Source organism: Papilio polytes, unplaced genomic scaffold (genome assembly GCF_000836215.1).
Source record: "Papilio polytes unplaced genomic scaffold, Ppol_1.0 DF821067.1, whole genome shotgun sequence".
Lineage (NCBI taxonomy): Eukaryota > Metazoa > Arthropoda > Insecta > Lepidoptera > Papilionidae > Papilio > Papilio polytes.
The window spans coordinates 794,025-811,598 of NW_013528137.1; the positions used below are offsets into that span (position 1 = coordinate 794,025).

At 33.1% G+C, this 17,574-nt stretch overlaps 1 protein-coding gene across 1 annotated transcript in view; it reads right to left on the reverse strand.

The window, feature by feature from the left end:
* LOC106109650 (cyclin-dependent kinase 14) overlaps positions 1-17,574 on the reverse strand; it is a 62,365-nt gene that overhangs the window by 17,431 nt on the left and 27,360 nt on the right. The gene's annotated exons all lie outside the window — the stretch shown is intronic.

Genomic DNA, 17,574 nt, shown 5'->3' on the forward strand with positions numbered 1-17,574 from the left:
AGCAATTGTTATTGTTACAGATCTGGCAGCGTTTCCTCTGACGAAATACGAAACGAATGTAAAATGATACTAATATTACAAAGATTAGTTATTGAAACTAAATCTATACTATTATAATAAAGCGTAAACACACACTTCTTTGTTGCCTAAGATGTCAGCAATTACAGCATATTTTTTAATAATTCTTTTTTTTTAATAAAAAGCCCTACACTTATGTCACACTTTAGGTTATACATTTTCACGCCATTAAACTTAGAGGGTAAATATTTTGGATAAAAATCCTAATATGGGAAAGAGAACGTAAGTTGCTGCCAACTTATTATAATTTATCACCTCTTCATAGCAACTAGGAATAACGTACACAATCTAAAGCAAACAATTGTCTTACACTAAGCCATTACAATCAAATTTACCCAGTCGTTGTATCTCCTAGATTTTTTGTTATCTCTGTATGTAAACAATCGACGATACTACACAAACACAGCTATCTTGTGGATACTGCATTTATTATTTAAATGTAATCAACCGGAGCTCGTATTCTGCTTTCAGGGGTATTGCACATTTTCCACGTTACCTTTGTCTTATGAATTTTTAATTATTGAATGATTATAAAATTAATAGTGTTCGGATTAAGGTGAAATTACGTTTTGTAAACAAAATTTTAAGCGTATTTATTTATAACTATACCATTTTGTTTGATATTCTTGTTTTGTAAGCTGTTTAGTGTCATAAATTGTATTACATTTTACTCACACAAAATACACATTTATTTTAACACTACTTTACTTAGCTTATTCCGTCACTATTATCGGTTTATGGAAGTATACATTGAAAAATGTTTACAATATCTGAATTATGGATGAAGACAACTTGAAAATTGCAGTATATGTTGCATGTATGCACTATCATAGATAAACCCACTCGACCTCGCATAACCTAATTCGATACAATGCATGCCGTAATAAGATTACAATAACGCTCCGTAGTCGTGTAGATAGGAAGCAATCTTTGACCAGCTTACATTGTTGGTTGAAAATTTGCCTCTGTTTAAAATTGAACTTAGGGTTTTCTATACTCAGTTTATTACATTACAACAACCGAGCTAACGACAGTAAAATACAATAATTCCGTTAATTACTACGAAAAAATACTTTTATGAATAATACAAAATGATGTGATTATGGCTATGAAGGTTGTTTTAATTCCGCATTTATTCATATCCGTATTTGGAATTACAAAGGTAAAAACAACGCTTCAAAATACAAGTTGAAATTAAAAAATAATGAGAATTCATTCATCATGCATGCGGTCGTTTCGTGCATCACCAAAAGCAGTTGTCTCAAGAACAACCTTATTGAAATTACTCGGACAGTTTATAGTTTTTCCAGATTTTATATTGCAAACAGTAATAACACTTCAAAAATCGCGTTTAAAAAAACAAAACAACATTTAAAGAGAAAAATCTTTTTCTCTTTAAATGTTGTTTTCTGGAAATCTATTCAGATATCGCAGCAAGCGAGTTATCAAAAGCAAGCAAATAATTTACGCTTTAAAATCCAAAGTGGAGGAGCTGAATAGGAAGGGGGGGATGTGACGTAATTCTAGCCGAGGGTGCGGGTTCAAAACTTGGAGAGCACAGCCCGGACAAATTGCTGAGCTTATCTTATGTTTCACTCACCAGTCGTGTGCAGCTGTGAAGTGTATAGCTACGTGTAAAACGGACCACCCGAGGCGTGGAATATACGTCAGCTCGTGAACCCCACTTTAGGATACTCCAAATCAATTATCCCGTTCAAACGGATCTTATATTGTCCGCGTACGGTCCATTACTGTTGCGAGCACACGATTGTGATGAATCCGATCGGACCGCTGGCGACGGAATGAGGTGAGGAAATCTGATTACGTTATTAAAACGGCAACACCCTGTGCTTGCGCGGACGATAATTCGCTCAAACAAACGTTAAACTCGATGCAAACAATTGGAATACAATGGTTATTAGTTTTTTCCGGGTCGGATTAGCGGATTAGGTATAAGCTGATAGCACGTGCGCTGTACCGGTGTTAAGGTTACACAGCTTGTTACTAAACATTACAAGATGTTCGCGTGACAGTAAAAGATTATAATTGTATGGAAACGCTTTGTTTTATTTTTCCCATACATTCATTCTTTAGATTTTTTTCATCAGTGAAAGTTATCAATTGCTATAGATTGTCTATTATTAGATGGAGATAATGGCGAATTTAATGAAAATATTTTAATTATTATATACATGGTGTTTTTTTAACAGTACAAAGAACTTAATATTTGTAATAAAATGAATCACCTTGTGTACGCTCTGTCACTCGCAGTATTTAAGTGTAGTTCAAACGTGACTCATAAAATACTAGCAGTAATAAAACGTCGATCGCAACTCGGAACTATTCGACACCAAGTATAATAACACATAACTTAACTGTTTTATGTTCGAAGGGAACAAAGGCGAAGCAAACAACGTTCGAAAACCTACGACCGTTCCGTATACATAAATAATATCAAGTATATTAAGGAAACATTAGATTATTACCTTCTATGAATTGTATTTAGAAGTAACGTTCTAATATCAAATACACTTGAGCCTAAACTTACTATGGTCCTTTGAAACATGTAGCATATTAGTGTTTTATTACCAATTTATTACAAAAAAAAAATAGCAACCACAATGTGTATCATAAATCTGTCATATTTATATTCAAAAATAAATAATAAAAAAAAGATTAAAAACTTCAACCTAAAATAAATAGGTAAACATTGTCACTAAAAGCTTTGAACTTTCTGACGCCTTTATATTTGAATTAATTTCGATAGACCAGTTTAAACTGGTTATACGATGCAGTATTGCATTAGAGCAGTCACACATCGGGTATCGTATCGGGTTGCGGAAACGTTACGTGAGCGGTGCGACCTTGCCGCGGTTGCGGTTCAATAATCATCGACAATCGACAATGCCTCATACTTTAAATACACATCACTACGATAGAGATGGGAACTCATAATTTTAGACAAATAAAAATACACGATACTATAGAATAGAAAGAGCTCCTGTAATCAAGGAGCAAGTACCAGTAAATGTATTTATGTGGAAGTGCAAGGGTTGTATGAGACAGTGTCAATTTAAATTCTACATTCTCTAGGCTACGGTCGGTGGTTATAATGATGTTGCATGTATATTTTTAATATTTTAAGTTACATTTCTTACTAAAAACTGGAAACTAAAAGAATGAAGCAGCATTCATTGGTAGCTTAGTTACTCGTATACAATAATTAAATTTGTCAAGTCTTCTTCATGACATGACAAGTCAACAAAATATATCGATGTAACTTCACAACACTATTTAACATTGCTTATCAAATCAGTACAGTCTATTTCCAACTATTGCAAACTGTTCAATAATAAACTAGCTAACATTCCGTGCCACCGCAGACATCCTCGCAATGCAACAAGTTATGTTATTACCCGACATTGTGTTAGTGAAAGTTACTTCGTCATAATATTTACATTGTTAAAAGTTTTGTGCATTTTTCCTAAGTGGAAATTTAAAAACATATTTATGATTACAAAATGTAAAATTCATACAATAGGCATAAAATAAGTCATACTATTATACATTATTTAATTAATGTTCAAATTTATTTTTATTATATTACTAACGATGTAATTAAGGAATGTGTTGAATTTATTGCAAACTCGACAGACAGACAGTCAAATAAGTCATTAGTAACATTTTTAAAGTGAATTCAACTTGTGCAGCTCATTAGCGAAGTTCCAATGAAAACTGAACGAAATTAAGTATTTCAACTTTTTACAGGAAAAGTTTTTCCTAGTTTTAATTTTAAATGCAAATACATTTAATATGCAAAATCTACACTAAACGACTGTTAAGTAACGATTATCCGTTTCTTAGCATAACAGTTATTCACAAACATTTTAATTATTTCACACGAAAAGGTAAAGTTCTTGATGATGTAATATTGATAAAATACCGCGAAATTACATGTTTATGATAAAAAAAACTAGATATAGTAAGTTTTTTTACTAATGGCAATGACGAATCGATTACTCGGAATAGATATTTTTATGCATGAAATTCCTGAGAATCTATTCATCATCACAAATAACTAATAATATTATTTGACTTTAGTGTGAATTGAATGTGGATGGTTACAAAGGTAGAGGAAGACCGAAGAAAGTATGGATGGATTGTGTGAAAGAGGGTATGCTTAAGAAAGAAGTGGATTCAGAGATAGAGATGTATGCAAGAGCAGCACGTACTGTGCCGACCCTCCGCAAGGAATAAGGGCAAGTGGATGATGACTTTAGTTTCTTCAAAAAACTCTTTAAAAACTTCCCCTAGAAATTTGCATACATATAGAAAACTTTGTCCTACATTAGTTTCCTAACAGAGTTAAATCGATAGTGTTAACTGCAAGATCTAAAGTTCCAGTGTCAAAGTTGACGAGGGTACGGTTGCGGTCAATACGTGTACCCAATCCGCGGCTTATCGACACATCTGTACGGACTACGGATTACATCCCGCATTCGCTACTGCAATCTAACTTCACCTGAAGAGGATCAAAGAGGATTTTATCGAGCTAAGTCATACAGAGATTTTCTAATACGGACTCACGCTTTTAAGAGCACTCGTTTTAGTGATTTAAAAAAAAAACAAAAGCATAAGTTCATCTATTTTTAGAATAAAAAATATTTCTTACCATAATATGTTTTTTTCACTAAGAAACATTTGGTCGCGAACTTTTTCGCGAGAAGTTTGTTTTGTAATACAAAATCCCAGTACTTATAATATTTCCTTCGGTATTTTTGTATAATATACAAACGACCGCTGCTAATTCATAGAATGCATCAGTTGTAATGCAAAGCAACCTCAATTGGTGCGTCAACATTAATTCGGTCAATTTATTAACCCCAGCCAGCGAGCGTTTCAATTACACACACTGCGCCGGATTCCTACACGCATAGTTTGTTTAAACACTAAACTAACCATTAATATATCCATTAAACTAATATGTATTACAATAAATTTAGGGGAACACAATATCTTACGTTACTTATTATGGTAAAATAAATTATGTGACTCATTTAAGTTGCCATAGGCATCACGCCACATGAGAACCGCAGAAGACCAAATAAAAGAATGTATGTATTGCGTAAGATAGGATATTTTTATCTCTGAGAGTGATTTTAGATATAATGAATGGAAGAGATGTATGAAATAATAGTACATACTAAGTCGAACCTCAGGACATAGGCAGATAATGACGCTTTATAAAATCAAGTAAACCCGAATCCTAAAAAATATTAATCGTTAATCTTAAGATATTGATTACCTTACATCTAGATCAACAAGTATATTAATTTTTCAGCAAGTTGTTACTTTAAACAAAATCAATACATGTTATTGTACCAAAACAACCATTTTCACATCATAACGGAATGCTTTCGACCAAGCGGTATTCAAAAGGCAAACAATAACCGGCAACTGGCTGTATAATCGCAGGTGTGGCGAAAAAAAGACGGCGAATTTGCACTGAAACACTTTTTCCAGCTGGGATATAGGTCAACTACTAGGGTACGCGACATTTCCCCAGCTGGGAACTAGGTCATTCCTGGCGCTCTGCCCCAGCTCTCTACAGCTTGGCGCAATGCTGCTGAATAACCTCTAATTGGCTTGTTAGCTTTACCGCGGGAAATTCTTACAGGCAATGTACTTTCCTATCTTACGTTTAACAATCCGAATTCAATTTAATTAGCTGCATTTGCAGTTTTTACCTTTTTAAAATGGTATCAACCTTTATATGAACTAAGAAATAAGAATACGAATAGTTGATAAAGTTCTAAACTAAAGTTTAAAATAATACGATTGTCATCATGAACAATGATTGCGATTCCATTCAAAATTGATGGATTGTGAATAAAATTGTTGTTAAAATAGATCTAATAGTTATTCTTCAATTTAATTAAATTACAAACTGCATAATTGTTTGATCACTCGTAAACATCAACAATCATACTAATCATACTAATACTAATAGTATAGATGCGAAAGTTTAGATGGATGGATGGATTTGTTAGAGTTTGTGAACTAAACGGCTGAACGAATTTGATCTGGAAAGACACAGGCTACTCACTTTTGTTTTTTTTTAATTCCACGCGAACGGAGTCGCGGGGGAAAGCTTGTATGATATAAAATTAATAGCACACAACAAACAATTCACGGACAACTTCACTGGAATTGCGTTTGACATTGTCTATATCTCGTTTCGAGAAATATGATTCAGGTTTGAATCATGTCTCCTTTGCTTTGTCATTCTGTACGGAATAAAATCATATAACTGGTGACATTCGTATTTTTTCTGATATTCAAAAAATGTTTTATCATATTTATTAGAACTATTTTTCGGTGACATTTATATTAAAAATCTTTGAATATATGAAACTGTAACATAATTCAGCTTTCTTTCTCACAATTTGATGGTCATTTGTAAGAAGTCAGCAACATGTGTGTGACAATTTGTGGCTTATAGTTTGGTCCCTGTATCTATTAATTGCCTGCAAAATATAGATACACGCAACTTCGGTGCGACTGAAAATAACCTTCCATTCGTTTTGCAACATCAGCTAAAAATGACGATGCAAAAAATACAATCAAGCGGATTTTACGTCGTAACAAAAGAGGATTTCGGATTAGCAAAACAACATTTACTTTTTGTGAAATAATAAAAAAAAGGTTTTTTCATTTTAATCCCAAAGAACAAGAGGTAAACATTAAAGAAGCGTATAAAAATAGAGGCACATGTAACCTGATAAGTTAAAACTATAACAGTTTTAAGACTGGCCACACTTTAAATAGTTTTAGTTAAGTCGTATACTGCGGACCAAAAAAATAAAACACAAAAAACCGGTTGTACGCAGCCAGATGGTATTTTTCTCTTGTCATTTCCGGGATTCACTAACCATATGTCATTCTATTCATTGTTCTATGTGAACATACTAACATTTATAATGATATACAAATGTGAATATAACCAAAAAATCAAACAATATAATAATAAAGTCGATAGAATCCTGAAATGAATTAAGACTGTATAAAAAAATTGGAAATCTTTTCGGCTACCGAAATAAAAATAAAATGTATTTAAGTCACTCAAACATTCATTCGGTTACCCTCATTTTAATATTTCGCCTCTCTTATTATGTAAATCCTTCGCAATCATGAGCCATCCCGAGTCCTTTTAAGATTGAGTGGTACTTAACGTGATTGCGGACTCTATACAAATGCTAAACAAATACGATACATTGAATTACCAATTGTCGAAAAAATGCCACTGAATTACTTCTTTATCATGTTAAGTTGTCGCACATTGAAAATTACCTTAGGGAAAAGAATTTCAACGCATGCAGTAAAAAAGTCCTTTTTGTTAGAGAATTACTCGAAATGTGATATGATATGTACAAATTTAAATTTGCCAAATAATTTGGATCAATCTTAATATCAGTGATAAATTTTATTTTAGTTAACTTTACGTTACGTTATATTTGACAAATTATATTAAAATAGTCTAGTCTATCTTTTCTCTAGACATCTTGAACGTCATTTAAAATTAGTTTCTTGTAGATGAAGATACTCGTATCTCTCGAGTTACGTTTGGATAATGAGGATATTTAATTAGTGCTAGTTGGTAATGAGATTAGCTTGGCGCTGGAGCGCATATTGCCCTTGCCCTCTAGAGACAGAATGCTTATTGCAAAACTCAGCATATACATGTTCCAAATGAGTTTCATCTATGTTCCAACATCAACCCAGAAGTCTTATGAGTAATCATACTAATATTATAAATGCGAAAGTTTAGATGGATGGATGTTTGTTAGAGTTTGTAGCCTATACACCTGAACTGATTTCGATGAAATTTGGTATTGGTGTAGGGAATAACTTGGAAGAACACATAGGCTACTCACTTTCGTTTTTTAATTCCACGCGGACGGATTGGCGGGAGAAAAGCTAGTAAATTAAACGAACCTAAAAATATTTTGAGAAAATACTAAAAAATAGTACTGGGGATTCTCGAGGCTGTAGGAATAATATGTTTTTTTATAACATAATTGAGCAAACGAAATGTCTATGGTCTACGATGCTCGTAGATCTTTAATACTTGCGAATATGAACACATATATACTATAAAACATTATAGTATTAAAAAGTTGGTGCAGAATTGATAAACCATTGCGACGTTTTCAATACTGTTGGCATGTTTTCTCACAAATTGTGTATTACTCGAAAATAATCCTTGAGCTTTCCGTTGCGTTGAAATCCATAAAGTGACGTCACTCGACCCACTTTCAAGTAGACACCCCGAATAAAGGGAAAGGTTAGACGTCGCGCAAACATCGCTTCACTGGGTTATGATGTTTTTAGGGCATATCTAAAATGATCGCGACAAGGAAACGCGGCAAGTTTTATTTGATTCCATAAAAAGGAGAATAATACTGAGTGGATATTCAGTGAGCATGGATAATAAAGTTTCTGAATGTTTTTTCTTGATGCTTGAGAAGACATCTTTCAATAATTACGAGACATCAACTTTGTGAAATGCATGTAATTTATAGGAATACATTTGCCGTATAAATAATGTAGAAAAAAGAAACAAATTTGGTAGAAAACGTGACTTTTATGTATGGTAAATTGGCGCTATCTAATATTTACAACCACTCAATAAGATAAACTTAGCGTAGTTATTAGTTTCAGTTAGAGTGCGAATAAAGTGTAAATAACATAAACAAATAACGAAACGAGTAAAACGAGAAACTCCTTTTAAGGTTTTTATCACAATTTACACGATAACAATTATGAACGATTCACGAATTTCAGTTATTTGCAATCACATTTTTTGTTATAGGGGAAATTACTTGATTTTATTGATTGTTTAAATTGTAGTAAGGAGATTTAAAACGTTAAAAAAATACCTTTAACGTTACTATGTTTACTTTTTTTCTCCATGCTAAAAAATTAATAAACATATTACATTGCAGTGTAAAGTATAAAACAGTAATATAATAAGTCTACTCAAGTAGTAATTTATGTAAAAGCATTTACATTTTCGTGGATATTTCATGATAAGACACATAAATGTTTTTATTGCTATACACCTATAAAACGATTTATGTACCACTTTAAATATTAAACCGCTTTACTACATGAATGTTAAATGCAATAACCTTTAAAAGTATAGTGCCCATTTTTACAATATTGAAATAACTCATTTTAAAAAATGTAACACATTTTTTATACAATTAAAGTTTATCGAATACTAACAGAATAGTACCTTAAAGGATGAAATCAAACTATACACCGTATTGTGACAAGAGTATTGGAAAGGCAACCTTTGTATCGATTAACAATATTACACGGAACACGCTCCACTGGATCGGAAACTCCTCTCTACGATCGAAACAATATGAAGCAAATACAATAGGAATCACAGATATCGTAAAGTCATTTCTCGATATGCCTTACTTAAATTACCAAATACGTTATTTAGAATACCTTTACGTGTATTTGAAAGCCACCAATCGAGTGGAATTTCAATCACTGTTTTTACCAAAATCAGAAGTCGTTAATTGGTCACTAAAGGAATCACAAAATCCAATTAGACTTTGAGTGCGGTAATTATTTTACAAACAAACTTCAATCAAATCAAATCAAATCAAATTCAAAACAAACATGCACGACAATATTTGTGTTGAAATCCTATAACTTTTTAACTGTACAATAAAAAACGAGGCAGAGAACGGTAGCCGTCGATAAAGAGGCGAGAGTAATGGTGTTAATAACCTTTCCCTTGTGGGAGAGCGCAGTCAGGGACAGTCGTTAGCCCGCAGTAAACAATTCAGGGCAATCGGAGCTATGGTGAAGATGTCTCGGACGAATGTACAACGAACGATACAACTCGATGCCGAGCTCAGATGTTAGTCATGCAATTGTGTCACTGCGATTGCGTGTAATCTTTGTTTTTCTTTTCATTGCGAGTGTATAACTTGCAACTGGCCTCCAAGAAATTCGTATGATAGACAAAAAAAAAATAAAGCTAAAAAAGTTTAATCCGTTCCGATATTTAAATAGTGGTGGAGTCGTTACTAGGGTCCAATTAGAACAGATATCGTGAAATCGAAACACTTTCAATATTCTATTAATTCAAATAGATTATCTAATATTGAAAGCGTTTGACTTTTTGCCAAGCGAGATTGATCTGTCGTGGATAAATTGAAACAATGAGAGTTCAACGACCAAATCTCGTAACGGACGGAGGCACAGGTTATCGAAAATCAAACTAGTTGGAAGTATCCGAGGTGGTATTGTGACGTATATTAACATTATATAGCACCAATAAATCTACGATAAGCCTCGACGTTGACGTCTTTGACGCCCGTATTTAGAATTCTATCGCACGAACGATGCTGCCTCGGAATGATGGATTGATTTAGACTTGAGAAAGTTGTCACGGCAGTTAGATATTTGATTGACAACTTTACAATTAATTTCATAAGCTACTATATCACCTTGTTTTTTAATAACGATTCAAGAAGAAGAGAAGGAGAGATATACACCAAGTGTACACCAACAAAAACTTAAAATTAAGGGGACTTTTATATACATCAGGACTTTAGTTCTAAATGTTTTTAACATAGTAAGCGGGAACATTGAACCGGACGACCGCACAGGAACATGCCGTATTGTTCCCGATAGACCCGTGAAGCCCGGCGATCGGTCTTTTGTCCGACCGACCTATTGTCTGATATCTATACAAATATAGCTTTTTCTTTTAAGCGTGTTGACTGTTACATTTCTATAGAGGTTACTTCAAGTTATTTTCTGTTGTAATCTATTGATTTTTCTAAACTGAAACGAGGTATGTAGACAAAATTGGGAAGCATACAAAGTTTTATATGACTTTGGAGAATAAGATTCGTTCTTGCATAATGTTTATGTATGCTAGGACCCATATTCCTGGAACAAATTGTAGTACATTTCTTACATAGGACATATCTCTGAGGACCATTAAAAATATTCTGATATTGGTTTTCACAATTATTTTTCAATTGACAGCGGGTCTCTCATCATGACTACTTACTTTTATCATTAATCGAGCGACCGTCACAACTCCATTAGGGTAATACGGTGTTGAGAGCTTGTTTTTCCTACACTACGTAACCCACTAATGTACAACGTAATGGTATTTTAATAACAACTTACTGCATACTGAGTTCGGATACTTATTAGTCGAATTGTTTGCGTCTAACGCCACTTTAGTTACGTCAACGTAATGTAATGCTGTGTTATTACCGCCATAACAATAGGCGTATTAGGCATGAGATTTGGAACGAATCGGAATCGAGTTTATCGAATTATGACGAAATAGCAAAACCAAATTATATTTAAACCTTTGAAGTTAATTATTTCGATTTCATAAAATATATTTCTGATTTTTTTTTGCGATGAAATTTAAAACAAAATGCAGCACTTAAAAAAGTTAAGTGGCCATTAAAGAAGAAGTCTAAAGTATTTTTTAACCATTGAAATGCGTCAGTCAATCACTAAATTTTCTTTCAACTCGTCGACTTGAAATCAATAAAGCCAAGTCAGTGCTCGACAGTACAATTTAATAGGTTTACAGTAGCATTGAGAACAACAACCCCTTTGTGGTGTTTAATGTAAATACAGTTATTACAGCGTCGCGCACATTTACCTTTGTTTACAAACATGTAGCGCTGTTTGTTCTAATTATGTGCTTTGTTCAAAACGCTATGGGGCAGAATTTTGAAGTGGTTAATTGTACAAATAATTAAACACTCGACCATACAATTAAATATAAACTATTAACGTTTAGAGTGCAAGAGAAAATAACAGTTTGTTAACCTTTAAAATTACAAGGGTTTAGTTCGTTTGAAGAAAATCGATTTAAACCTATCAATCATTTCAAAATTCCACAACTTCAAATAACCACCACAGGTATAATTAAAATTGAATAAATAAGTACTTACGAAATCCCATATCTTCCGAGAGCTACACTAACGTCACACAGATTATCAATTCCATTCATTTCACAATTATACCATAATAAATCAATTAGAAAGCAACAAGAGTAACATGAGTATCGGAGAGAACAAACAAGTATCGGATACAACCGGAGACAGCGAGCAACTAGGTCGAAGTACGAAGGGAAGTCTGCTATCAATCATTTACTAGACAAACTTAAGCCCTAAGGAGTGCCGGAAGACGGTAATCTTGGCACATTAGTTAAGAATATTCAATCTTAAGGCTGACCGATGACGAAACAATATGTTTTAGCAAGTTATGCTAGCGATTGGCATAAAGCCAGAAGTATCAGTAGGGCTGCCACTTCTTGATTTTTATAATCTTCCAAAACCCGCGCAAAGACTGTGACAGCTTGGTTCTATGTTTCCGCAACACTAGAAATATAGGGTGAGTTTTGCCTCTCCTGGGTAGAAAAGTACTTTTAACGCGTGGAACCCCTAATAGTTCGCTTTTTGCGGAAGATAGGGGATTTTTTGAGATCTAAACCCCCCAACAACTACAACGTTTTTTAAAAAAGGGGTTATCACTTTAGGTCAGAGTTGGCACAGTAACACAAGTCACTCTATCTGGCATGTTCGGGTCCAAGTTTATTGAAAGTTGACAGCCCTACGAGCTAGTACATCGTTTTAGCCGCTTCATCTGCATTAGTAACATCGAGGAAACTTCACTACGGAAACTAGAACTAGAAATATGCAAATTTAATCATCGTGGTACCGTGGGAGAGTTTAGATGAGTTTCCTGGGTGTATTTTATCCCTGTGCAAGCTCCATTGTGACTTATGAATTATTTAATTAATACTAGACACATTTTAAAACACATTTTACTTCATTAATAACAATCAAAAACACTGTTTAAAAATATATCTAACTGTAACAATTATCTGCACTAATTGTTTAACAAAAATAAGAACAGCTGACGGCGTAAACACAGGTATTAAAAGTTATGTAGCTCACGTAGTAATTCAATCGCGACATTTGATGGCAGCAGACGGTAATGTATCGAAAGGGTTTCCTTAATTGGTCACCGCTCTGATACATTGCACGACAAATGATTCATACATTGAAGGTCGCTACTACTTCCTGCATAATTACCCGCTACTTTTAACCGTTCACTTCCTTACCTTACATACTTAAATTATATGTACGTATGTTAAAAAATATACAGGAATTTTAAACTGTAATAAACTGTATATAATACTCATATCTGCGTCCATATCAAATCTAAACTTTGTTCCCGTTTTTGGATTAATACACACAATACTGAACTTGTTCTGTCACTTACAAAAACGAAAGTGATTCGAAACTAAATGTTACCAAACCCAGAATTTAGCCACCATACATTAAAATTATATAGTAACACAATGACTAAAAAATCTGTAACACGTAAAGAAACCAAAAATTGGAAGTACAAAACTCATTAGTACCGCGGTCACGAGTGTATAACAAACGTCATGCAATGATTGTCGCATTTGAATAGACTATCATATCATATATAGGATCGTGAATTGTTCTATACAAGAGCCCATATGTAGCCTATATGTTCGGCAATATCGGTCGAGCATGACGCGATCGAACCTTATGTTGTGTGACGAGTAACGTCAAACCATTATTTACTTCCCGCATCAGTAACCAATAATGTTGACACGATTTGTAAATCAAACGTAAATATTTCTTAATGCGGTAAAAGGATAATATCAAATAATCTTTTAAATTTTAGTGAAACAACCGTTACCGTATTGCAGCAACTTACATGACAAGCTTTTATCGTTTTTACACTCAATATTTGGAATCGAAAATACCTACTGTAGGTACTTACTTAAATAATAATTACATTGTATTTTTAATTAAAAATGAAAACATTTTTATCGTGTTCGTTAAACAGCGAGCCGTTCGCGTCGCCGTCGCGGCGTCGCTCGCAATGTACTAATTACTTTCGCCCGCGGGAACTAAATAACGTTAATGAGACAGACGGCCAGCGACGCTTTTATCATCAACTTTTGCTTTATTTCTCGGTCAGAAATATCGACTTACTGCAAACATCTTTACTACGAGATATTACTCATCCTGTAAACAAGGCAAGATGTCGTTAATGTCCTAGTAAAACGACTGAAAGCACATATAACACTGATAGAGACGTATATAAGAGTACATACAATGTCAATGCTTCTTAGCAAAAAGATAACTTCTATCCAGAAGATATGTTTAAACACCGCAAGTAATAAAGTTAATTCTGGTCATTTGAAATCAACAACTATTTTTTTTCTTGAATGTAATCCAAAATTAAATACAGGATTTGTTTTGTAACATTTAAAACATACAAGCTCATGGTCGAGTTCAACGGCCTTCGTTAAAAAAACAAATGCCGCCCTAAATCACATCGAAGTACTTATTACTTAGGCAGTGAGGTTAAATATTTACATGTGTAATTAATAAAATAAATCTGAATATTATTCGATTTCCATCTACATCGATTGCTCTAGTGAATGAGAAACGACGCCTATAACTACCACACTGACTGAAATAACATGTAAAGGCTACTTTATAACTTAGTTTAATCATCATCAGTTATCTCCCCTACTTTATCTTACTTCCGTAGGGTCGGGCCACCGGTTTTTTGTCCTCCAAATAACTCTATCATCCGTCATCTCAGTCATCACTCCCTTCTCGGTCATGTCATCATTCACGCAACCCATCCATCTCTTTTAAGGTTTACCTCTACCGGGGTACCACTCTCATAACTAACGTCCTTCTTACATGCGATTCATCCATCCACATAACATGCTCTTACCATGCTTTTACTCCTTAGTAACTTACTTTGATCTCTCTAACTAAATACACTAAAGGTCTCTCTTAGTGACCATTTAATTCCTCCGATTCTTTAATCGTGTGAGTATTTGTGTTCGTAAAGACCAATTAAAAATTCCTACGACTGAAAACAGGAAAGAAACTTAACAATGTGTTACCGTAAGAGTTCACAGGATTCGTTGACTGATAAGATTTGACCGGCACAGAGAAACCGTTACTGTAGTGATAACAAGTTCCGTATCGATTGCCCGATACATAAAAATACGATAAGATAATAGTTACAAACTAAACAAAGTAATAAATAACTACATTACGTCATACTCCGTTAGTGTTCAGAAATGATTTACAAGTTAATCGTAATAAGTCTACACTAAAATGTTATTTTCGTCTATTTTACCCCAAATATCAAGTGTATAATATGTAACCAATATTGTCAATGAATTACTTCAAATCATTTGATATTATCTATGGTTATTTCAACCATGTATTTAATTATATTTAGGGCCTGTCCCACCACTAAGTGATAGAGGCTCAGATAGCTTAAAAATGACGTCACTGTCAGATAAGGTAACACAATCTATATATTTTACACGTTCAATTGTTATCAAAAAATTTACAATTTGGTGGGACAGACCGTTATACTCCGACTTGTTACACGGTAAACAAATTACTAAATCCTTTGCGGTACGCGCTAAAAATGACGACCCATAAAAATAACATAATAACACAGTTGTAACAACGTTTAAAATAACTGTTCTCGATGTGTTACGCGATACTCCTTATGTGGGCTGAGGAACTCTGTTTTTATATGGTTAACGATGTATCGTGAACAAAGAGATTGAAAAAATATAGAAGAACCATAGTTGACACTTCATTTGAGACATTTTTCGCACGATCCACATGTCATTATAATAAATTACATTAAAATTAATTACCAACAGGTGTCATTAAATAATACTTAAATGTTTTTTATTTTATTTAATGACAATGTTACGTTTATTTATAACAATAGATGGAACTTGTATAATTTTGTAAAATGTTTTACAACTACCATAGTACCTTTCAAAGAATGTACCAGTGAAAAAATTTTATTCATGCCTTGTCTATATGTCTTAATGTCTGCTCGCAAAACATATAACAGTACAATAAATCAGAATGCCAAACTCCATTTATCTTTCCATGGAAACGACAAGGATGTGGTAACTTTTTATCTCCGATATTTATTCGCCGCTTTCGCTTCATGTTTACAATTCATAAAATCTTGGGTTTAAAAATACAATTTATAGATGAACGTAATTAAGAGATTAAAGACGTTATATCTTCCTAGTGGATATACATGATAATTTAGCACTTGTTTACTTTTATGTATATTTAGGTAACCCATTTTACAAATGCATTTAAGAAAACCGCAAGAGCGTAGTAATTTGTATCTGGTTCTTTTTGTATCCGCTTTCTTTATGGCATATAAGGTTGTAAATATATTAAATAATCAAAATTTACAAGTTGTAGCAACACTAAAAACAAAACAAAGTAGAGTACTACTCGGAAACGTGGAATCTTAAAAGGTAAATGACCTTTTAAGGAAAATTGTTACATCAATGTACAATCAACTGCTATGTAAACATTGTAAGATATCAATTACATAATAAAACTTGTTGCAACTAAGTTAATATACATTAAAAAATAAGTATAAAAAAATAAACAAACCCATCTGACTTAAAATAGTATTGAAATTATAAAAATTCACAACAACTTTACTACACACAACTACACACTGTGAAGAATTTAGACTAAATAAGCGAAACTGAAATATCTTCCAATGGTGAACCAAATTTATCACTAGAGTAATAATGTTTAAACTAAATACTGTTAAAATATCATGATACTAAAAATACCACATCAAACAGAGCGTGAACCATCTAATATATAGGGCCCACATTATACTATAAATAACTTAGGATCATTAGCAAGTTTCTGAGCTATGGAAAATTTTATATATACGTAAAATTTACATTCATTAAGTTTCCAGTCGTGATTTGTATAAATAATTATAAAACATCAACATGATAAACATGTGATTTAGTAGTATCCTATAACAAACAAAAGTGTTGCTCGGCTGACTGGTCACACTATCTTTAAAGGGGCAAATTAAACATTTTATTTCATGTAGAGTACCGCGAAAGGATAAAACACCATACTTTACGACATCGCTGTTGTAAAGCATTTAACCGTTGTCTATATTGCATAATGAATTTTGAACAATGTAAAGAATTCTATAATAGAAAAAAAGCACACATTTAGCCAAAGTATCTAACAGAAGTTTAACCAAAACAGTTTTCATGCATCGTTTCATTTTAACGTGAAAATCCTTCTGTCTGCATTTATAACTTACGGTGGATTTAACGTCGCTTACATTTACTGCTTTACCATATTCTGTGTAAATTTTTCAACTGAAATAATAGAATAAATGCTAAACTGAACACATACCTAATTTCAAAGAAACCACACTCACATCTATTTTTTTCAACTTAATCAAATGTAATCCATTGTAACTAAAATAGATAAAATTCCAGACATTGTTCATTTATTATCAACTAGGCTTATCATTATTTTTATCTGCAAA